General features: G+C 45.2%; 1 protein-coding gene and 3 non-coding genes across 4 annotated transcripts in view; all 4 read right to left on the minus strand.

The window, feature by feature from the left end:
* LOC142576106 (peroxiredoxin-6-like) overlaps nucleotides 1–23,111 on the minus strand; it is a 184,721-nt gene that overhangs the window by 70,631 nt on the left and 90,979 nt on the right. The window lies entirely within an intron of this gene.
* On the minus strand, nucleotides 6,456–6,528 carry TRNAK-UUU (transfer RNA lysine (anticodon UUU)). The gene has a single exon. It is a non-coding gene; the product is annotated as a tRNA-Lys (tRNA).
* Nucleotides 6,716–6,788, minus strand: TRNAK-UUU (transfer RNA lysine (anticodon UUU)). Its single transcript has one exon. It is a non-coding gene; the product is annotated as a tRNA-Lys (tRNA).
* On the minus strand, nucleotides 14,194–14,266 carry TRNAK-UUU (transfer RNA lysine (anticodon UUU)). The gene has a single exon. It is a non-coding gene; the product is annotated as a tRNA-Lys (tRNA).

A 23,111-nucleotide genomic window follows, 5' to 3' on the forward strand; every position in this document is an offset into this window, starting at 1 on the left:
CACGTCACTCACAGTAGCCAAGGTTTGACGGGAAGAGTTCCAGTATGCAATTGGAAGAAAAAAGTTTTAACCCCTGATCGCAGTGACATCCTTCTCACTCTCTTCAATACGTCTGCTCTTGTGCTCGGTAAATACATAGATCGGTACAAAGGAATAGGCAGACAAACGTCAACTAGGTCCTTATGCAATTTTTTGTTCCAACAATTGCAAGATAATCAAATGGAAAGCGAGCATGCAAGAATTGCACGGACCAAGCTACCTCTCGCAAAAAGCCGCGGAGACTTGCACCATTTGCTGTTCTTGATTATACGATAAACTGAGGTAACACATTTTGTTAGCGTACTTGTCACACTGTTAGCAAAAATGGATCGCTTTGATCTCGCAGGAAAAGAAATTTCGAGACATCTTTCCTCAAAAACAAGTGGGCCAAACCAAGGCCACCCGACTTCACCGACCGAAAAAAGTTAGTGCGGCTCGTTCTCTCCCATGTGGATCTCCATATAAAAACAGCGCATGCTCTGTGTATCTTTTGGATGGTCATTCTTGACGCGCACAGTGCTTGGAGCACGTACCAGATTTTTGCAAACAGAAAAAGATTGCATACGGCTGATCGCGCAAAAATTGATAAATTTCTACCTCAAACCTTTGTTGTTTTAACTTTCACTTGCTCTAATTCTTCTTGCCAATAGTCTTTTGTATCATGGTAATGTTGGAGAGATACCCCAAGGTACCGCGCAGGGTTCGTGGTCCACTGCATATTTTCAAAAATTTCTGTTTTCTCGTTCCAATTACCATGACAGAGCCCCAATGACTTGCTCCAGTTTATCACACTTCCGGTGACCTTGCAGAATCTGTTGGCCACTTCTACTGCATTAGAGTTGCTTTGCTTGTCTAGACAGAATACGGCGATATCGTCCGCGTACGCCAAAATTTTAACCTCACTGGATACCATTGCAAATCCCCTTATGTTATTACTACTAATACCTTTTAAACAAAAAGGTTCAACATATAATGCAAAAAGTAAAGACGATAAGGCGCATCTTTGGCGGAGTGCTGACTTGACTTCTATCATAGCCGTTGGCTGTTTATTAACTATTTGCTTCGTAGATTCGCTAGCATAACACATTTTGATACCTTGCAAAAGAACAGAACCTATCTTGGCATGTTTTAAAACAAGAAAGAGGATTTCGTGTGACACTCTGTCAAATGCTTTTTCAAGGTCAAGTTGAAACAGTGCTACCTTTTCTGACAAGATGTCAAAACTTTCCAAAGTTGTTCTCGCTACATGTATATTGGTGACAATAGACCGTCCTCTTATGCCACATGGCTGGTGTGGCCCTACTAACTGTTGTATAACATTTTGGAGTCTCCGTGCAAGAACCTTTGTGTATATTTTATAATGTGTGTTTGTCAGACTTATCGGGTGGTACGCCCTTATCGACAGTAATACATGAGGGTCTTCAGACTTTGGTATCAGCACTGTGTGACTCTGACGAAGAGAAGGGGGTAGCACGCCGTTCTCATATGCCTCTGCAATTAGTTGATGTAGGGCAGTGGCTATGTCTTGCTTCAAAGCTTGATAGAAAGCGGCGTTGAGAGCGTCGGGCCCTGGCGTTTTCCCGGAACTTAGTGCGTCGATCGCCCATTTTATTTCTTGTAAAGTGATTGGTTCTTCAACCCTTTCCGTTACTTCACTCTCAAGGCTTGGCAATAGCGGCAGGAATTCAATATCAAATCCTTCATCGCGAATGCGTTCTTGCCCTAGCAGTTCGCAGTAATGCTCATAAAAAGCTTGCCTTATTGTTTCTTTATCTCGTACAACCGCGCTGTCGTATGTTACCGTTGTTATCTCGTTCCGCGAGGCATAAGCTCGTTCGTCCCCGAGTGAGCGCTTCGTCGGCTGTTCGCCGCACCATAACTTTTCGGCGCGTGCTCGTATACGACCACCCCTTTGTATCTTTCAGCTTCGACTAGTTGTAACTGCGATTTAATTGCTTTTATTTCCTTAGAATACTTTCCGGGGCCGACATTTTCTAGACTTAAATAAAAATTTGAACTCTTTCGCATTTCTAATTCTCTTTTCCTCTCGGCGCAAGGCACCGGCCAACATTTTAACATCTTGTTTGAAATGCTCCCACGCTTCTGCATAACTTTTGCGCTGTGTCTCGAACCATCCGTGAAGGCTATCATTAACATCGATCAAAAATAATTCAACTTCTAGGAGCTTAACGTTAAATTTCCACAACTCCCCGTTAAAAGCGGTCGGCTTTTTCGGACCAACTACAAAGGTGACCAAGCTGTGGTCGGTAAAGGAAACATGGTTCACTTCATATACATAACACAATGGTATTAGATCCACTGAAATGTAGGCGCGATCCAATCTAGCATGACTATTTCGCTGATAGTGGGTGAATGGTGGCGTCTCTGTATTAGCCATCACATCCCCAACATCCTCTAAATTATATTTTTCTATCGCTACGTTCAAGGACTGCACACTTGCATCATGAATAGGTGGGCTTCCGAACCTGTCTTTTTCATTACAGACGCAATTGAAGTCACCCATCATCACAACAATTTGATCACAGTGCAAATGGGCTTCAAGACTTTCAAAGAAAATCTTGCGGTCGTTCACCTTGTAAGGCGCATACAAGCAAATAACGCGCCACTTCAAATCACAAAAACATTAATGGCAAACAAAAGCCTACCACTATCGTTTGTGTACACAGTTTCTACTGAGATGTCTAAAGCGCTTCTCAGAAATAGCGCACAACCACCTTAAGTACCGCGTGCGTGCGAAACACACACGTAGAAACGTAGAAATGAATGCAACATCATTATCATCGCTATCGACTTATGTTTCTTGTAGAGCGATTACGTCAAGGTTCTTTTTCATGAGCAGGCGACAAAGCTGATATTGTTTGCGCCTTCCTGCAAGGCCTCGAACATTAATTGTTAATTGTACCAAATCGTAAGGCTGTGTCTAGAAGTATTTTCATGGTAATGTGAGGAGGCACGTGAGACTAAAGTCCTTCTTAAACAGACTACTCACACTCACTCCGTTCGAATGCGACGTCAGTCTTTACATCCTCCTTCCTCGTATCCAACACTTCTTTGTCTGCCTCGGTTGGTCCTAATTTTACAGTCCCCTCAAACTACCCTCCCCCACCGCAGTACGCACACATACTGCAAACACTTGCTGCGGGCTCACGTCGGTCCCGACGCTGGCCCTTTCCTGTCCGCTGAGATATTAGGCGTCGGCTTGAAGCTTGACCTGCGGCCACTCGGTGTTTTCGCAAGCGGTTCTTCGTGGCTTGCTCCACTTGATCCTTCGTCCTTTTCTCGGTAGCTTCGAGCGGACATTTTACCGGGTCCGCTCCTTTAAGCGGCTCCGTCGTGTCCATGGGACTCGGAGAGTGTCCCAGCGATTCCGCAGGCGCATTGATTGTCTTGTTTTTGTCATTCTTTTTCGCGAGGTGCTCTTTTTCTTCAGCTCGAGTGGGTTTCTTGTCTAATTCTTTGGTGTCCGCTTTCTTAGCTGGTTCACGGGCGCTTTCCTTAGGATCAGGACGTTGCGCCACGCCACCCCTTCCAGCCGTCTCTTCAGCATCGAATGCGTCCATTGTGTGCTCCTGGATGACTTCATCACTTTTGGATGGTCCCGCCACATTGGCGTACGTTCGCACGCACGAGCTTTCGTCGTGCCCGAAGCGTCGACACAAAGCACAGTGCGGTACGCGACACTCTCGCCTGATATGACCTGTGCGGATACACTGCAAGCAGAGTGGGGCACGCCCAGGCGCAACCAGCAGTGTCATGATGCCGGCGGCCCGCAGTTGATGTGGGAGGTCGTCTATGGTAACTCCGGATTTCAGCTTCATCGATACGGTGCGGGTTGACGAACCTTTATCGGTGATGCCTTGGAGGCGGCAGCGTTCCTTGAAGACCTCCGTAGCCTTCCCAAAAGGCGTGAGCGCGGCGCGTGCATCTTCATCTTGCACGTTGTGAAGTGGTCAGTAGAGCTTCAGCCGCACATCCTGGCTGGCTGGGTTAACCACTACGCAGCGACGCTCCTTAACCCTAATGTCCGCGAGGGTCAGCATTTTCTTCATTGCATCTGGGCTTCTGAAAGTAACAGACCACACGTGGTTCATCTGGAAAGCCCCCAAGGGGTCAACCTCGCGAAGCAGTTCCAGACGAACCAGTGTGCCTCGAAAATCTTCAACTCGGTAGGGCCTTGCCTTTACGTCTCCGTGAAGAGAGAGGCTCTAACCCTACAGCTAGAATAGAACTGGCACAGCTTTCGAAGTTAATCAACAAGCGTAAGACAGCTGATATAAGGAAGTATAATATGGATAGAATTGAACATGCTCTCAGGAACGGAGGAAGCCAAAAAGCAGTGAAGAAGAAACTAGGAATTGGCAAGAATCAGATGTATGCGTTAAGAGACAAAGCCGGCAATGTCATTACTAATATGCATGAGATAGTTCAAGTGGCTGATGAGTTCTATAGAGATTTATACAGTACCAGTGGCACCCACGACGATAATGTAAGAGAGAATAGTCTAAAGGAATTCGAAATCCCACAGGTAACGCCGGAAGAAGTAAAGAAAGCCTTGGGAGCTATGCAAAGGGGGAAGGCAGCTGGGGAGGATCAGGTAACAGCCGATTTGTTCAAGGATGTTGGGAAGGTTGTTCTAGAGAAACTGGCCACCCTGTGTACGCAGTGCCTCATGACTTCGAGTGTACCGGAATCTTGGAAAAACGCTAAGATAATCCTAATCCATAAGAAAGGGGACCCCAAAGACTTGAAAAATTATAGACCGATCAGTTTACTGTCCGTTGCCTACAAAGTATTTACTAAGGTAATTGCAAATAGAATCAGGAACACCTTAGACTTCTCTCAACCAAAGGACCAGACAGGATTCCGTAAAGGCTACTCAACAATAGACCATATTCACACTATCAATCAGGTGATAGAAAAGTGTGCGGAATGTAACCAACCCTTATATATAGCTTTCATTGATTACGAAAAAGCGTTTGATTCAGTCGAAACCTCAGCAGTCATGGAAGCATTACGGAATCAGGGTGTAGACGAGCGATATGTAAAAATACTGAAAGATATCTATAGCGGCTCCACAGCCACCGTAGTCCTCCATAAAGAAAGCAACAAAATCCCAGTAAAGAAAGGCGTCAGGCAGGGAGATACGATCTCTCCAATGCTATTCACAGCGTGTTTAAAGGAGGTATTCAAAGACCTGGCTTGAGAAGAATTGGGGATAAAAGGTTATGGAGAATACCTTAGTAACTTGCGATTCGCTGATGATATTGCCTTGCTTAGTAACTCAGGGGACCAATTGCAATGCATGCTCACTGACCTGGAGAGGCAAAGCAGAAGAGTGGGTCTAAAAATTAATCTGCAGAAAACTAAGGTAATGTTTAACAGTCTCGGAAGAGAACAGCAATTTACAATAGGTAGCGAGGCACTGGAAGTGATAAGGGAATACATCTACTTAGGGCAGGTAGTGATGGTGGATCCAGATCATGAGACGGAAATAATCAGAAGAATAAGAATGCGCTGGGGAGCGTTTGGCAGGCATTCTCAGATCATGAACAGCAGGTTGCCATTATCCCTCAAGAGAAAAGTGTATAATAGCTGTGTCTTACCAGTACTCACCTACGGGGCAGAAACCTGATGGCTTACGAAAAGGGTTCTACTCAAATTGAGGATGACGCAACGAGCTATGGAAAGAAGAATGATAGGTGTAACGTTAAGGGATAAGAAAAGAGCAGATTGGGTGAGGGAACAAACGCGAGTTAAGGACATCTTAGCTGAAATCAAGAAAAATAAATGGAACATGGGCAGGACATGTAATTAGGAGGGAAGATAACCGATGGTCGTTAAGGGTTACGGACTTAATTCCAAGGGAAGGGAAGCGTAGCAGGGGGCGGCAGAAAGTTAGGTGATTAAGAAGTTTGCAGGGACGAAATGGCCACAATTAGTACATGACCGGTGTTGTTGGAGAAGTATGGGAGAGGCCTTTGCCCTGCAGTGTGCGTAACCAGGCTGATGATGATGGTGATGAAGAAAGAGCGTGTTGGCCACGCATGGTCCTGTAGGCAGAGGCGGCAAAATGACTTGGTAGTCCTGGCAGTCCATAGCAGCATTCCGGTTACCGCGGCTCATCTGAGCCGCAAACACCGCCCCAACGGAGCAAGGCATTCTGCGTCCGCACCGAACGGTGGCCGGAAGTAGAATCCGAGCCACTCGGGCCTGCAAGAAAGGCTGCCCAAACTTTCACCTGCAAAAAAAAATCACTATTGGAAAAAAAAACAAGCTAAGCCATCATGTAGGACCGTTAGGTTAAAAGGTTAATAGTCCACGAGAAACAGCTAATCGCACCAGCTCAGAATGATTCAAAACTTTCGTACGCATAAAAAGGAAATGAGTTACAGTCTCGCCCGAGCAGGGGCTCGAACCCTGGACCGTTAGGTTAAAAGCCTAACGCTCTACCCACTGAGCTACTCGGGCCTGCAAAGAGCACCGCCCAAACTTTCGCCTGCATAGAAAACGCACTATTAGAAAAGAAAAAGAAGCTAAGCCATCAACCAGAACTGTTACGTTAAAAGCCTAATAGTGCACGAGAAAGAGCTAGTCGCACAAGCTCAGAATGATTCAAAACTTTTGTACGCATAAGAAAGAGAAAAACTTATGGTCTCGCCCGAGCAGGGGCTCGAACCCTGGACCGCGAGGTTAAAAGCCTAACGCTCTACCGACTGAGGCACTTGGGCCCGCAGGCAAGTCTGCCAAACATTCGCCTACAGAGAAAACGCACTATCGGAAAATAAAAAAGTAGCTAAGCCATCAACCAGAACTGTAGTGTTAAAACCTAATAGCACGTAGTGTTGATACCGAGATCAGAGGACCCAGAAAAATTGTTAGCTGTCGACGCTTACCGCCCGATATCACTAATGAATGTAGACTATAAGATATTTACAAGAGTGCTCGGAAAGCGATTACAGGGATTGGTGACCAGCATAGTAGGGTCGCATCAAACATGCGGCATTAAAGGAAGGTCTATCTACACAAACATTCATATTGCCAGTAGCATTTTATAATACTGTAATGACCTAGGTGAACACTATGCCATATTACAGTTATATATGCAGATGGCTGTCGAGCGTGTGGCCCATAAAATTCTTTTCAGTATTCTAGAACATATAAATACAAGGGATTTGATCTTAGATGGGGTAAATATGTGCTATGAAGACTGTACCGCCAGCCTCATTATAAACAAGGAGGTTACCAAAAGCTTTAGCGTCCGGTCATCTGTGTGCCAGGGGGGTGGTTTGTCCCTTCTTTTATTCGCAGGATACCTAGAGCCATTTTGTAGGAAAATCAAGAATGACAATAGAATATCTGGTTCCAGAGTGCAGTCCGCGGAAGCGAAAGGGCTTGCATACGCGGAAGAAATCGCGTTGTTTTGTCGGGATAAAGAAAGCGTCGAAATAGCGTTCGCAGAAGCGTTATCATACTGTAGAATTACAGGCAGTGCCATCAAATTTGATAAATCTCTAGGAGTATTGATCGGCAACTGGGAAGACCATCCGTGTACGTTTGCAAATATTCACTAAACAATCACGCAGGCAAAGTACATAGAGGTGCCGCTTAAGCACTACCGTGACGCGGTTGATTAGTGGAATGCCGAAGCTGAAAGGGTTCGTGAGTGTACACTTAAAAGGGGAGGCCGCAATTTCTCAATGCTTGCTCGTGCGGCGGTGTGCAACCTGTTTGCCGTTGCCAAAATTTCTTACGTGCTTCAAGCGTTGTGCATGTCAAGGTCTAACATACAACGTTTACACAGAGTATTCGCAGTGTTTGTGTGGGGTTCAAGCTGGGAACGCACCAGTCGCACTAATCTCTTTCGTTCTGTTAAGAGTGGAGGATTAGGTGTGGCAGATTTATTCATTAGGCAGATTGTGTCGAGGTTTGTTTACTTACGGGATCAAAATGACCCATTTTTGTTAACTGTGTTTGAAACAAGGCTGAGCGAAGCTATGCCTGAATTCATTGTATCGTCACGTCGGTGCAGTCAAAGCAGAGTGCGTGGGTTCCTAAAAGAGGTAGTCTGGGGTTTTCAGCTGTCAAAGGTTCGCTTTTCTGTGGAATACTTATGTAGGGTACCACGAAAGCGCTTATATAAGGACCTGATTGATACAATGTTGCCGGTACCATTGTATCGCTCGATGTTCTGCATTGGACCAGAAAAGGACGTTCTAAAATGAGTAAAACCAATGCCAGTACGCCCATCGGTAAAGCCCTTATTTTTCCAGCTCCACACCAATACTTTACCTGTGAAAGCGGTAGCTAGAGGAAAAAGGACTTTCTGTGCCTCGGAGCGTCAACTGTTTCTATGCCGGAAACCCGGAACAGTTGAACACATATTTCTTGATTGCTGGGATGCTGCGTTCCATTGGGGCATTTTACAGAGAACTCTAAAGAAGGACTTGCCGATAACACCATATGTGATTCGTTTCTTGCCTACTTTAAATGAAGACAAGGTACCGTATCGCATGTTCATGCCGGTATCCTTACATAGTTATGGAAAACTAGAATAGCCGTAATACATGCCGAAATAAACGACCGGCCTGTTAGAGAATACTTTATTGAAAGCATTTGTTATATTGAGGAAATGTATAATTTGCAAAAAGAAAAACCAACATGGCTCAGTGTGATGACCGAGCTTGCGAATTTCAAGCGTTTTTAGCCCCGTGACTGCCACCCAATGGCAGAGATTCTTGTCGTGACTGTTGTGTATTGTTAAAATGTCTTGTTTCGTATGTTGCCATGTTGGTAGTAAAGAAAAAAAGTCCACGATAAAGCGCTACTCGCACCAGCTCACAAGGATTCAAAAGTTTCGTATGCATAAAAAGTTAGTCTCACACGAGCAGGGGCTCGAACCCTGGAGCGTTAGGCTGGAAGCCTAACGCTATACTGACTGACCTAATGGGTTTTTTTCCTTTATTGCCGGTTTGCAATACATACAAATATGAACAAAACACTACGAGAAAAATTTAAAAGCGTCTGCCACTCTGACGCGACGTATTTAAAAGCATTTTATAGATGCCAGCTCATCTAATACTGAAATCCAGTCATTGTCCTCGTTTCTTGCCTTGTACACTTCCCGCATGAGGAGCATGCCCTGAATAAAGTTTTCCCTTGACGACTGAATCTTAATATGCTCATGACGTATCACCATTCGTGTTTTCCATAGACTGTGTAGACACAATAACATGAACATATCATGAGGGACTCCATCATCATTTGATGTAGGGAGAAAGCGGATTCCGTACGGCGTCACCAGTAGCTCCTCTTTCAAAGTTCGTTGCAAAATGTCCCACTAGAATACTGCGTCTGGGCAGTCCAGGAACCTATTGTTTCTAGTTTTCTGCATATTAAACAGTTCACTGACCATGCTACAAACAAACATTTTTGTTGGAGCCATGGCTTAACCGGTAACGTTTCACTGTGAAGTTGAAAGAAAAAAGACTTGGCTGACGAGCGCGCCGGCATCCGCTTTACCCTTTTTAACACATTTCCACCATTTTCTATACAAAACTTGGTCCTATACATTGGTGTAGGCAGCTATTTGTCGACAACATCTTTGTAGAGCTTCTTTCGCTTAACACTGCTTAAATACTCTAAAGAAAAACGCGTGCACAAGAATTGGTACGCCCATACAACTTCACGCAGAAAGCCCTTGATCATAGTTGTTCTCGCTAGTCGTGTTGACACAATATAATTTGGTAAAGCGTCAATCAGACGCTCCTGAAACACAGTTAATAAAAATACATTTTCTTGATCGCGCAAGAACATAAGTCGTGGGACAACTTGCTTCAAGAACAAGTGAGCTAGGCCCAGGCCACCTCGTTTAACCGATGTGAACAAATTGGTGCGGCTGCTACGTTCCCACACAGATCCCCAGATAAAGAGGGCAAATTCCCGGTGCAGTTTTTGTATGCTCTTTCTTGATGCGCATATGGCCTGTAGCACGAAACAAATCTTAGCAATGAGAAAGAGGTTGCATACGCTTGCTCTCGCGAACATGGAAAGGTCCCTCCCACCAAATTGTTTTGTTTTTTCCTTCACTTCTGTGCATTGCACTTCCCAGTACTCTTTTGTGTCCCGAAAATGCTGTAGCGGTACACCGAGGTACCTAATAGGGGTATTCGTCCACTGTACACTTTCCATTTCATTGGGAAAGTGTTCCCAAAGCCCATGCAATATTCCTGCTGATTTTCCCCAATTAAAGACACCTCCTGACATTTTACAAAAATTTTTGGCCGCATCAACCGCTTCAATAACGCTTTCTTTATCACGGCATAACACTGCTACTTATGCTAGTATCTACAATGCTAGCATCTTTATTTCACTCGCGCCTACACGATAACGTACGATTTCACTACATAAGAGTACCTTTAAACAAAATGGCTCCAAATATAGTGCAAAAACAAAGGTGACAAACAGCAATCTTGTCTCAAAGAAGATTTGAGTTGTATATTTTCCGATAGTGTATAATTATTTATAATCTTAGAAACTATTTGATCATAGCGCATTTTAGCACCTTCTAATAACATACATCCAACGTTGACATGTTCAAGTATTAAAAAGCGGATTTTATGCGCCATTCTATCGAATGCCTTTTCCAGGTCCAACTGTAATATTGCCACCTTCTCTGAAAAGGCATCACAACACTCTAGGACCGTCCGTGCCACATGAATGTTTGTCATAATGGACCGTCCTTTTATTCCACACGTCTTGTGTGGTCCCACTAACTTCTGTATGACCGGCTGTAGTTGCCTCCCGAGAACTTTCGTGTATATCTTGTAGTCCGTATTTATAAGGCTAATGCGACGATATTCCCGCACCGAGAGTAGAGTTTGAGGGTCTTGACTCTTTGGTATTAACACCACATGGCTCTCACGAAACGAAGGTGGTACAACTTGTTTCTCATATGCCACGTTAATTAACTGATGTAAAATTATTGCCATTTCCTTTTTAAAAGCCTTATAAAAAGTAGTGCCTAATCCGTGAGGGCCTGGCGCTTTACCTACAGCTAACTCATTTATTGCTCGTTCTATTTCTGCGACAGTAATTGGCTGCTCAAGGTTCAGCCTTGCGTCCTCATCCAACTTTGGAAGAAGCCTCAAAAACTGACTATCGAAACCTTACGAGTGTTCGCGTTTACTGCCTAACAACTCGCTGTAAGCTGTAAGACTCATAAACCGCCCGCTGAATGTGTTGGTTCTCACGCACAATTTCGTTTGGATATGTGATGGTTCTTATCTCCTTTCGTGAAGCGTAGCTCTTTTCGTCCGAAAGAGCTCTTTTGGTCGGTACTTCACCGCACCGTAATCATCCTGCGCGCGCGCGTATAACCGCACCTCGCTATTTCTCTTGATCACCACTTTTTAACTGAGCTTTTACTTCTTTTATTCCCTTCGCAAAGCTACCTCGCAAGCACCTTCCATTGTTAAGTAGAAGTTGACACTGCAACTCTTTTTCTTTTCTTTGTTCCTCCTGTCGTATAGTGCATGGTATTTCCATTGCCATTAACTTCGTGTCCTTGTTGAAACACTCCCATGCTTCTGCAATACTTTGATGGTCCTTTTCTAATATGTTCTGAATATGATCTTTAATTTTCTTAACAAAACATCATCATCTAGTAGTTTAGAATTTAATTTCCATAACGCCCATATAAATTTTTGTTTTCTAGGGCCCAACGCAAACATAACTAAACAGTGGTCACTATATGACACAGATTTTACCTCATAGTTGGTATACATTGGAATCAAATGAGCAGACATATACACTCGATCTAATCGTGCATGGCTGACTCCTTGAAAAAGCGTGAACCTTAGATTCGTACCATTTCCCATGACATGGCCCACATCTACCAAACTCACTTCGCCAACAATTTCGGCTAAAAATTGCGCGCTTGCGTCGTGAAACGGCGGGCTTAGCACTCTGTCCTCAGCGTAACACACACAGTTGAAGTCCCCCATCAATAAAACGTTATTTTGACAATTAAATTGGCTTTTAAGGCATTGAAAGAAAACCTTGCGTTCACATTCCTTGTTCGGTGCGTAAACACATATCGCTCGCCACTTCACTGCTCCAATAAAAAAGTCGCAGACTATTTGTCGGCCATTAACATCACAAACCACGTTTTCAATAACTACGTCCAGAGAACTGCGAACAAAAAGGGCGCACCCACCAGACCTCCGTACACAATGCGATACACACACATAATAGTGTGGCCGAAAAGCCGCTACCATACGTTCCGTTCCTCCTTCGCTTTCGATTTCAATTTCTTGCACTGCGATAATGTGAAGATCAGTTTCCATGAACATCCTATTTAGCTGGTACTGTTTTCGTTTAGAAACAAGGCCCCTTACTTTTATACTTCCAACACGTACGTAACGCGACATTGGTGGAATTCATTTTGTTATGAAGAAGGAAAGGACCGGTCAGCGCCTAAATTCACTGCGCACAACTCGCTGCACACTCACGTTTGCCGGCATAGAGCAGCGAAAACCATTCTCTGGGCTGTCGTTGTTGGATGCCACACCCATGAATTTCCATCGCGAAACTTGCGTCTTGTTGCAGTCGCCCGCTACCCCACCGTTCCCCAGCAACCCTCCCTAAAAAATATAAAATAAAAGGAAAATGGAAATCGTCGGTACACACACTATCATGCTATGTCGGCGCTGACGCCGATGGTTTCCTATCGGGCGGCACTTGCGGCGCCGGCTTCAAAGTCGTTCGCCGGACATTGGTTGTCTTCAAAGGCTGCTCGCTTTCAACCGCTTTGATTTTCCCTTGTTCGCCGTCATTACTTTCCTCAATAGACCTCTTCGCTTCCGTACCGCTTAGGCCACTAGTGTCCATATGGGTTGCCTTCTCCGCTGCTGTCTTCGTTTTATCTTTACTGCTGTGCTTTGTGGCAACCTTAGTCACTGCGTTCTTGGCAGACGTTTCCGCGGCCGCCTCTGCTCTTTGCACTTTATCGTCCTTTCCATGTTTTACAGTGCTGCAGGATCCGTCTGGAGCAGCGAGGACTTTTGTCTTTGAGTCTTGCGTAACGTCTGACCCACCGGCCGCTTCCTCGGCACCAGCGGCATCCATGACGTGCTCTTGTAAGACGTCATCAGATTTTGTGGGGCCTGCGATGTTCGCATACGTCCGCACGCACTGGCTGTCGTCGTGGCCAAAGCGCCGGCAAATACTACAGCGTGGCACGCGACACTCTCGCCTGATATGCCCCGTGCGGTTGCACCTCAAGCATAAGGGAGCCCTTCCAGGGGCCACGAGATGTGCCATCATACCAGCTACTCGAAACTGATGTGGCGGATCCTCAATGGTCACGCCCGCCTTCAGCTTCAAGGTTACGTTGCGTGTTGTCGAACCTTTGTCCGTGATGCCTTACACACACCAGCGCTGTCTGGTCACGTCAGTGACTTTTCAATACGCTGCGAGTGCCGCGCGGATGTCTTCGTCTGGGACATGGTGGAGGAGCCAGAAAACCTTCACGCGTGTCTCCTGGTTAGCCGGGTCCAACACTAGGTACTTTTTTTCTTTCACCTCAGCTTCGCCGCACGCCAACATTTTTTCGTAGACTCCGAGTTCCTGAACGTAACCGCCCAAACGTGGTTCATCTGGAACGCCCCCAAGGTGACAACCTCGGGCAGTAGTCCCAGACGAGCCAGCATGTCTCGGAAATTTTCGACGCGAAATGGCCTTGCGGTCACGTCCCCGTGAAGGAAAACAGTATAAAAACGCAGAGTCGTGTAGGCAATTACGGCAAAACAACTTGATATTCCTTGTCCTCATCGGCAATAATCCTGTTTCGACGGCTCGGCTGAGCCGCAAACACCGCCCCACCGGAGCAAGTCATTCTACGTCTGCACCGAACGGTAGCCGGAAGTCGAATCTCTGAGCTACTCGGGTCTGCAAGGAACGCTGCCGAAACTTTCGCCCGCATAGAAAACCTGCTATTGGAAAAGACAATAGTTAAGCCATCACGCAGAACTATTAGGTTAAAAGCCTAATAGTCCACAAGAAAGAGCTACTCGCACCAGCTCAGAAGGATTCAAAACTTTTGGACGCATAGAAAAGGGAAAAAAACTACGGTTTCGCCCGAGCAGAGGCTCGAACCCTGGACCCTTAGGTTAAAAGCCTAACGCTCTACCGACTGAGCTGCTCGGTCCTGCAAGGAACGCTGCCGAAACATTCCTCTGCATAGAAAAAGCTCTATTGGGAAAGAAAAAGAAGATAAACCATTATCCTGAACCGTTAGGTGAAAAGCCGAGACAAAGTTACTCTCGCTCCAACTCGGAAGGATTCCAAACTTTCGTCCGTGAATTAAATAAATTTCTTGATCCATATCAGTGTGGTTTTGGAGTAGGACGATCTGCAACCGATCATCTAGCGCGCATCGAAGCAAACACTCGCGACGTCTTCGTGCCCAAACAATCCTTCTTAGCCGTGTTTCTCGACCTGGAAAAAGCGTACGATACAACATGGCGCTACAGAATCCTACGCGACCTGTCGACGCTGGGCATCCGCGGTACTGTGGTAAACGTTGTAGACAGATACCTACACAACAGTACATTTCGGGTGAAAATAGGGAATACACTGTCGTGTGCATTCATACAGGAAACATGGGTACCCCCGGGAGCCATGCTGAGTTGCACGCTTTTCGTCGTTAAAATGAACACGCTTCGCAAAGCATTACCATTATGCATTTTTTTTTATTCTTCCACGTAGAAGACACACAAGTAGGTTTCAAATCCTGCAATCTAACAGTCTCTGAGAGACAGCACTTGAACAAAGTTTCTAAGTGGGTAGACGAAAACGGGTTGCTGCTGTTGGTCCATCTTTTTCTGAGTCTGACGTGTTGAACAGTATCTTCACTGCAGAAGCCCATGCACTACTGTCTGCGGTAAATCATATAAAGAAATGAAAACTTGACAGAGCAGTCATATTCACAGACTCGTTGAGTCTCGTAAAAGCGCTCATTTGTTTACAAAAGCATACCAATCCTGTCTTCAATGAACTTTACTCACTTTTATGCAACATCTATTTGTCACGTAGATATGTAGTAATATGCTAGGCTTCTGGCTAATCGAGGGTAATGTGCTTGCCCACGAGATCGAAAGATCAATAGCATCGCAAGGTATTCGTTCTGCTGCTGTCTCTGCCCCAGACATGAAACCTCTCCTATGAAACAAACTGCGAAGCCACTGGCAACGCTTGTGGGACGCTTAAACGAGTAATAAGCTTCACGTTATTAAGCCGAAGTTAGGTTTCTGGCACCCAACTACGAAAACACGACGAACATATGTCCTATTCACTAGACGAAGAATAGGACACACATTTGGCACTCATAACTTTCTCTTGACTGGTAACGAGCCTCCAACCTGGGGTAGATGTGATGACAGGCTGACGGTCCTGCACGTCTTCCTGGAGGGTTGGGAAGCCGAAAGATACAGTTGGAAACATTTTCATTTTGCATACCGCTATTGCTTCCCTCTACATCCGGCTATGTTTCTTGGTGAAGAACCGCTTTTTAAGCCGAAAACAGTCCTCGATTTCTTCAGTGATATTATGCTACATGTAACAAGCCCATTAAATTCGTAGCGCATCCTCTTTCCAGAGGATGTCGCTATGAAAGTCTTCTTTGTGTAGCACATGCCTCTAGGCCCTTGTGTTTCAATGGCTTTGTTGAGGCAGTAGTGCTCTAGCGAATTTGAGCATCTCACATATTTTGTACATTGCATCGTTCGTTCGCAATGTATTTTAATGCTCATAGTACACGTCATTAGTCATTGCCATAATTTTATTACATGTAGATTTAATGGCATTTACATCAAATCGCTTAGGCCCCTTTACAGCCACGTCACATTAAGTTCACAGAACCCATCAGTCCACTGCGAACAAAATAACACTAGCATGGCGCTCTTTGGCCATACCTGGCCCTTGCGCCATTAAACATCAAACATTCAACAATGCTCAACCCTCTCGCAGGTTACAAACAATGGCGCACAACAACGCATAGCAAACACGCCCCGCCGTATGTTGTGTACTACGCAGACAAACAGCAGTAGTGCATGCAAGGTAACATTTGCCATCAGTTCACTACTCTCGTATTGCACTATACGCTGAAGAAATCCTACATTCGCAATCAGCATTGCCCCTAATTAACGTCAATCAAAACAAACAACACAGGAAGCTTCGCTTACATCGATTCGAACAGTGCCTGGGATCCGCATAATTGTTTAGACTATGAATTTATGTGCTTAACAATGGCGCTCAATAACGCAATATTTTCATTCTCAGTGAGCAAAACTATTAGGTCGTGGGATCGAATTCCAGCCACGGCAGCCGTATTTCGATGGGTGTGAAATGCGAAGACACCCGTGTACTTAGGGTTAGGGGCACATTAAAGAATCCCAAGTGCTCCAAATTATTCCGGAATCCCCCACTACGGCGTGCCTCATAATCAAATCGTGGTTTTGACACGTAAAATCCCATAATGTATTATGTAACATTCGTTAAGGATGTGCTTGGAAGACGCACAACTCTATCTGAGATTTGGGTTGAGGCGGAGATCAGATCTATATCATCGTTTTCACCTGAACTCCGCCTATGGAAACTGCTTACGGTACCGCTTCGGTCAAGTGACAAGTCCACACAGCAACAACTGTGGCTCAATTGAAACCGTGGAGCATATCCTGTTTGAATGTCAAGCGTATGACGACGAGCGTGCGTTCTATGAACATTGCAAGCATTCGCTTACACAGACACTTTGGCATTTGATTGTGTCTTAGGCTCTTTAGCCTGCGTCATACTACAGAGTCGTGCGACGAACTTTTTATTCACATACTTAGAAAACATTGGTCAACTCGACGAACTATAGTTCTACTCTGTCACCTTCATGTACCCTTGACGCAGCGAATTCTGTCGCCTCATTGTGGGACAGTGCATACACTGAAAGACTTTACCATAGCACGCCGTTGCCCATGAATCAGAAAACTCAGTGCCCACTTTTTTTTATTATTCACTTTCTCTCCCCAATTCCCTTCCCCACGCAGAGTAGCATGTCAGTGATGTCTGTACACCGGCTGAAATCTCTGCCTTTCATTAAAAGGTTCTCTCTCTCTCTCTCTCTCTCTCTCTCTCTCTCTCTCTCTCTCTCTCTCTCTCTCTCACGCTCATACCACTCCAGAGGGCTTGCATACGTAATGTACTGTGAAAGCGCCATTAACCCATCTATTTTGACACTTCACCCATTACCTGGTCCTTAGAGTCAGCAAACATGAATAAACTGCCTTCTTTAGTTCAGTCAGGACACCAGGCGAACCTAATATAACACGCATGAATCATTTAAAAAACAAGAAAATGAGGGTTCAGTAACTATTCGTAACGCTTCTAAATAAGCCAGACACGTTAAAGCCTCGTGACACATTGCACCTGAAATGCTGCGTATTCTTTCAAAGTATAATATATCCGACACGCAGCGTTCTTTTGGCACATTGGCAGACCTAGCTAATAAAAGCAGCGTGATACTTTCCAGTCAGTGCTCCCGATTCGATGCTCCCGAAGAATCTGCCTTTTGCCCTTATATCAGAGACTTTGTTGCCTGTAATAAAGAACTGAACTGGACTGAATACTTGCTTGCATTTTTTATATCTGTATTTGATCAATACGCGTTTGCCATAGCACATACACTTGGAGTATTGTTGCCCCTATGTTCGCAGAATTCCACCGCAGTTGTAGTTATTACGCCAGCGCAGCCGCCTAAGTTTTACACTGCTCGTAAAAGAGATGAATAATGCTACGGACCACTTGCATGCGTATACTTCTGGAAAAGGCGCATTTCACCCGCCCATTTGGAACATTGCCTACACATTACCGATAGCATGCTCCTCATTTTCCCCAGATACGCTTATAGACAGTATACCTTGTCTAGTTCACCGACGACGCCATAGAAAAAAACTACGAATCTCGTAAGATGCATGAAAATACATGGAAAAACGATGGTTTAGTTGAGACTTGCATTTAAATCAGGTAAGTGAAAGTGAAAATTTTCCCTATTTTCATGGCATTCGAAGTCCGCCTCTCGTGCTGCTGTTAGGAGTCTGGGAAGCACGTGGATAAGCGGCAGTATGACAGCTTGGAATGCTTCCATTAGTAATTTTCTACAAAGGCTGTATTGAAATTACACGGAATAAACATACATCGATCGGCACTCAGAACATTGCTTCGCACTTTGAATAAATATAACCACCGTGTCTCGCATATTTCACCGAGCACACCCAGGGAAAACAACGAAATGCCGTGCATAAAGTAATAAAAATTGAGATAAACGGAGTGGGCAGAAAACTGTTTTCAGAGAACATAAGCAATCTACACAGTTCAAATTTTCTATACACGTCACCAAAATGGGGTCCTCATTTCTTCAAAATATGCAATATCTCCTGTTTTCGTTCCTGCCGGGAAACAATATTGTAGCTCCTATTTAGAAACAGCCAGAAAACGAGATCGACACAGTCAGAAGTGACACATACATTTAGAAAAAATTCAAGTCAGTGTTCTATTGGTGCTGAAATGGCTCTGCACGTTCGCCCAAGGCCATTTTCACGAACATATCTACGATAAGCACTGATAGCACAATGAAATTCGACAGTTATACGTGTGAGAGGTTTGATTAAAATTTTGATGGTGATAGGACTCTGAGACTTAAACGTTCTGTAGGCTACCTCTGGACGGAAATTAAATAGCTACAGCATTTAATAATCCTACTATTTCATACCGTAAGGCACACCAGACGTTGGGCGCGGCTGATTGTAATACTCTATCGGAACCTCCCCATCGCCCACAGGTTAAATATAGCAAGCTGCGTGGGTTTCTAAATACGGGTATAGCGGCCCCAAAAAACTGGGCATGTTGCAAGTAGCGCAAACTAACATATGTTAGGGCGGGAACAGCCCAGAGCCAGGCCTTCTCCGCAACGCGAGCGTGTATGGCGAATCCCACGCTTCGTCCGCAACAGCGCAACCCGAGGAGGCACAAAAGACAATCCTCGCTGCCCAAGCAAGGGGTACGTAGTAAAGAAAAGCATCACTTGCGTGGCCACTCTGTCGACAAAGAAAATTTAGCTGCAGCTGTAGTTTTGTTGGACTTCCCAGCGTGCAGCCGAAAGCGTCCGCTTTCGAAAGTGTGTGTGTGTGTGCGTGTGTGACGAGTAGCGGGTGGAAAATGGCATATTTTCCTCCTCACTTTCGGCAATTGGGGGGGGGGGGGCAAGTGCCCCACTTGCCTGCCCCCGGTAAGTACACCTATAGACAAGACAACTATCAAAGGGCTCAGGCAACCCTTTCTTGAATTGAATTCTGGGGTTTTACGCGTCCAAACCACGATATGATTATGAGGCACGCCGTAGTGGGGAACTCCGGATTAATTTTGACCACCTGGGGATCTTTAACATGCTTTTAATGCATGGGACATGGGCGTTGTTGCATTTTGCCATCATCGAAATGCGGCCGCCGCGGCCGCGATGACGGGTAACCCGGAGTAACCACGGGTAACCTTTTCTTAGAGCATAGTAGGACTGAACACGGGCGTAGAAAGACGCAGTGAGCTGAATGCTGCTCTGTACGCCCGCGATCTTTCCGATAACCTACATGTCACACCTGTTTTAACAGTTGTAAAACGCAGCTATTCTTGTTTAGAGGGCACCGTAGAGCGCGATTATCGCGTCATCGTTCTTGAATCCACGATGTTGGCGTTGTCATGCAAACAACCAAACACGTATAGCATATACCGGCGCGGCGGGAGATCCTCAAGCGCGTGACGGCGGCATTCCGCGCGAACGTGCCAGCGGGCCAAGCTCCGAGAAGGCCCTTACCAGCATAATCGACGCGTCCTTGCGGCATACGCGAGGCCGTGTGACTCATGCGCCCTCGTCGTCTTGCGCAACTCACGGGCGCAGGCGACCATCGCGGCCCTTCCTCACCACCTCCGCTGTCTGCCGCGCAGAACCATGCATTCCTCGACTGCGACGCGTCCTCCAGCGTCCTTGCATTCGCGCTGCTGTGGCGGGAGCTTCGAGGGCGCGAAATACAGAATAGAAGAAACAGAAACGAGAAGGCGGGGGTTCCTATACCTAAATGTGTCGAAACATTTAGCGCCACCTTTTCTCTCTTACTCTGTTGAGGCTCTTATGCATATGAGGTGGTGGCTCCAGTGCCTTATCGAAGCGGGGCTGTTCTGCGTTTTAAAGGGTATGAATTCGCAAGGCCTTCTCTTTCTCAAAACAATGTGGATGGCCCCATCCCATTTGCTAAAGGTATTTTGAAACGCAGGTTATTTATATGCGTTCCAAAGAAACACGCACCCATATTTATCTTTGTTGATCTATCAGGCGTACTACGTACCCAGCACAATTTTGCCCAGTGTCATTTAGTTAGTGGTGTTCGTTATGCAAAATAGAAGTGAGGCGTGCAGACAGGACACAAGAGTAGAGAAGTGGACAACACGTGTTGTCCACTTCTCTACTCTTGTGTCCTGTCTGCACGCCTCACTTCCATTTTGCATAATGAATCCTTACCAACTAGCTCAGCTTTCCGTCGTTCTAAGTTAGTGCTGTCAGGATGGCATTCCCACGCGATTCATCCTGCTGTGCAGCCTCACTATATTGTTTATATTGACAATGCTGACTATCGACGTGTAGCACATACAAGTCCAAAACGGCGGGTTTGGGTTGTGCGCAGTTTCTCTTAGTGGCCACGGCCGCTAGTCCTCCCTGCAGTTGCTCTTCGGGAAATCATGCGCATGGGTTTAGAGTCCAAAATTTTTTTTAGAAACAACGGCGACGCTTTTCTTGAGAAACCGAATATGCCTTATTTTTCGGGATATAATACACGGCATTCTTTACAAAATTTTCTTCGATGTGTCTTTACACCGGTGCGTCTTATACACGCACAAAACCAAGCGTGCTGGCGCGGCCAATATACGCTTTCTTTTTTTCACGTGTTCAAGAAATCCTGTGCGGCAGCATTCTACAAGAAATCGAATCTTGTTTTAACAGTGGAGCGACCGTGGCGACAGATACCAGCTCCGAGGGCTCGTCGTGTAGGCAGCGCGGCTGCCTACACGACGCCATTGTGGCCATTGTGGCCTCCGTGATATATGTGCCTCCGTGATTGAAGGCCTCGCCTACTAGTTTGTTGTTAAAGGTTTCTTTTTTCTTATTTTTTTGTAAGAAGGCGTTAAGCCAACGGATCTAGCGTAATAAAAAAAGGCACCAAAGTTTTCTTTCTTACGTTGTAGAGCCAGACACCTACTCGCAAAAAAAAAAGAATAAAAAGCACCACTTGTTTATCATCTTCATATGTAGGCCTATCTACGGGGAAAAGGTCGGAGGGGGGGGATGAAGTTTGAGGGGATTACTTTGGAAGTGGAGCTATGCATTGAAGGAAGCACACACACACAAAAACCATTGCTTTGATCAAATTTTCGATTTTATTTACGCATGGCTCATTCTTTTGTACACAAAGAATTTCCTTGTAGCATTGTCCTTCGTAACAGCCAGCAATTAGGGCTATCTTAGGTTTGCGGACCAGTGGGTGGTGCGAGAGCACCTATGAAACCGGAGAGCGCCTAGTGGCCTACCGAAGAAACAGGCCGAAATACGTTGTTTGCAAAGACCACTCTTGAGAACGACTTTGAGTTGAATCGAACATTCCACAGGGATCCGCGCATGCGCAGCTTCTATTTTTAATATGCCATATGACATAGCAACAGATATTTCAGTTAAAATTAAATTGAACGCCGGTGACTGTGTTATTCACTCGGAGGTCAAAAATGATTGTAACCAACACAAGCTGAACCAGGACTTCCAGAAGACTAGTGAACGGTGTCAATTCTGCCAAATGTGAATCAATTTTGAAAGGCTTTTTTATGACCATTGCTCTGAAACGGTAACCTAAGGAATATAGGCCCTCTGCAAACAATCGGCTTTTCGCTGAAACAACGCACTGTAAATCTTTAGGACATTGGATCCATAACACCCATCATTGCTCAAAGCACATAGACCTCGTTACAATTAACCCGAACCGGGAGCTAGCTGTCCTTTCTCCGAAGAGCTTTAAAATTATCAACACATGTTGTTCGGTTCCTAGCCTATGAAATTGTTGTCTTGCGACTAGCAGACAATGCTTGTATAATCAGGGACCCTCTTACTAAAACTGATATTGACAAAATAGAGAGAGAGAGAGAGAGAAAATAAATGTTCAATAATCTGAGTCAGTGAGAAAGATTGCTTTTTTCTTCAGGCAAGGCGGGGGGCCTCCGCAGTCCAGGTAGCCATTGGCCTTTGCTGCTTCTCTGGCCTGGTTCACCGGCTTGCGCTTTATAAATTACGACACGCGGATTGCGAGTCGCTCAATATCACGGCAATTTCGGTGGAGATGGCCAGGGCTATTGCCCCCTCTTCGACCCTGTCCAAATCTCTTGCGAGTGTCGTGGCAGGGGCCTAATTTGCCTACCTTGTTCCAGAGGATTCGTAGTTCCCGTCTTAACTTATTTACCAGCGATTTACTTAGTACTACGACGCTGATACATCAAAAGTAACCTGCTACCAGACAAAGGCACAAATTAGCAGTAAATCCCTTTCGAACATGCGTTAATTGCTTCAAGTACTCCATCTTTCGGAGAGTTGGTAAAGAATAGAACAAGTACAACTAATGATGAAGTTCTTTAACCAAGTGTTGACTTTCTTTTTCGAAACTAGTGTAGTGAAGTTGTGCGTGTTTTTGCTTTCGTATGCTGTGATTCGTGTTTGCATAATTATTTGTTGCATTTTTGCTGGTATTGTAATCAGTTTTCTTTTACAATCCACCCTGCCGATATCCCCAGTGAGTATTGTACTATAAATAAATAAATAAATAAATAAATAAATAAATAAATAAATAAATAAATAAATAAATAAATAAATAAACCGCCATCTACGCTTTATTGGTGAAATCGCTGTTTATCAATCACCTGAA

The sequence above is a fragment of the Dermacentor variabilis genome, chromosome 1 (assembly GCF_050947875.1).
Source record: "Dermacentor variabilis isolate Ectoservices chromosome 1, ASM5094787v1, whole genome shotgun sequence".
NCBI classification, from domain to species: Eukaryota; Metazoa; Arthropoda; class Arachnida; order Ixodida; family Ixodidae; genus Dermacentor; species Dermacentor variabilis.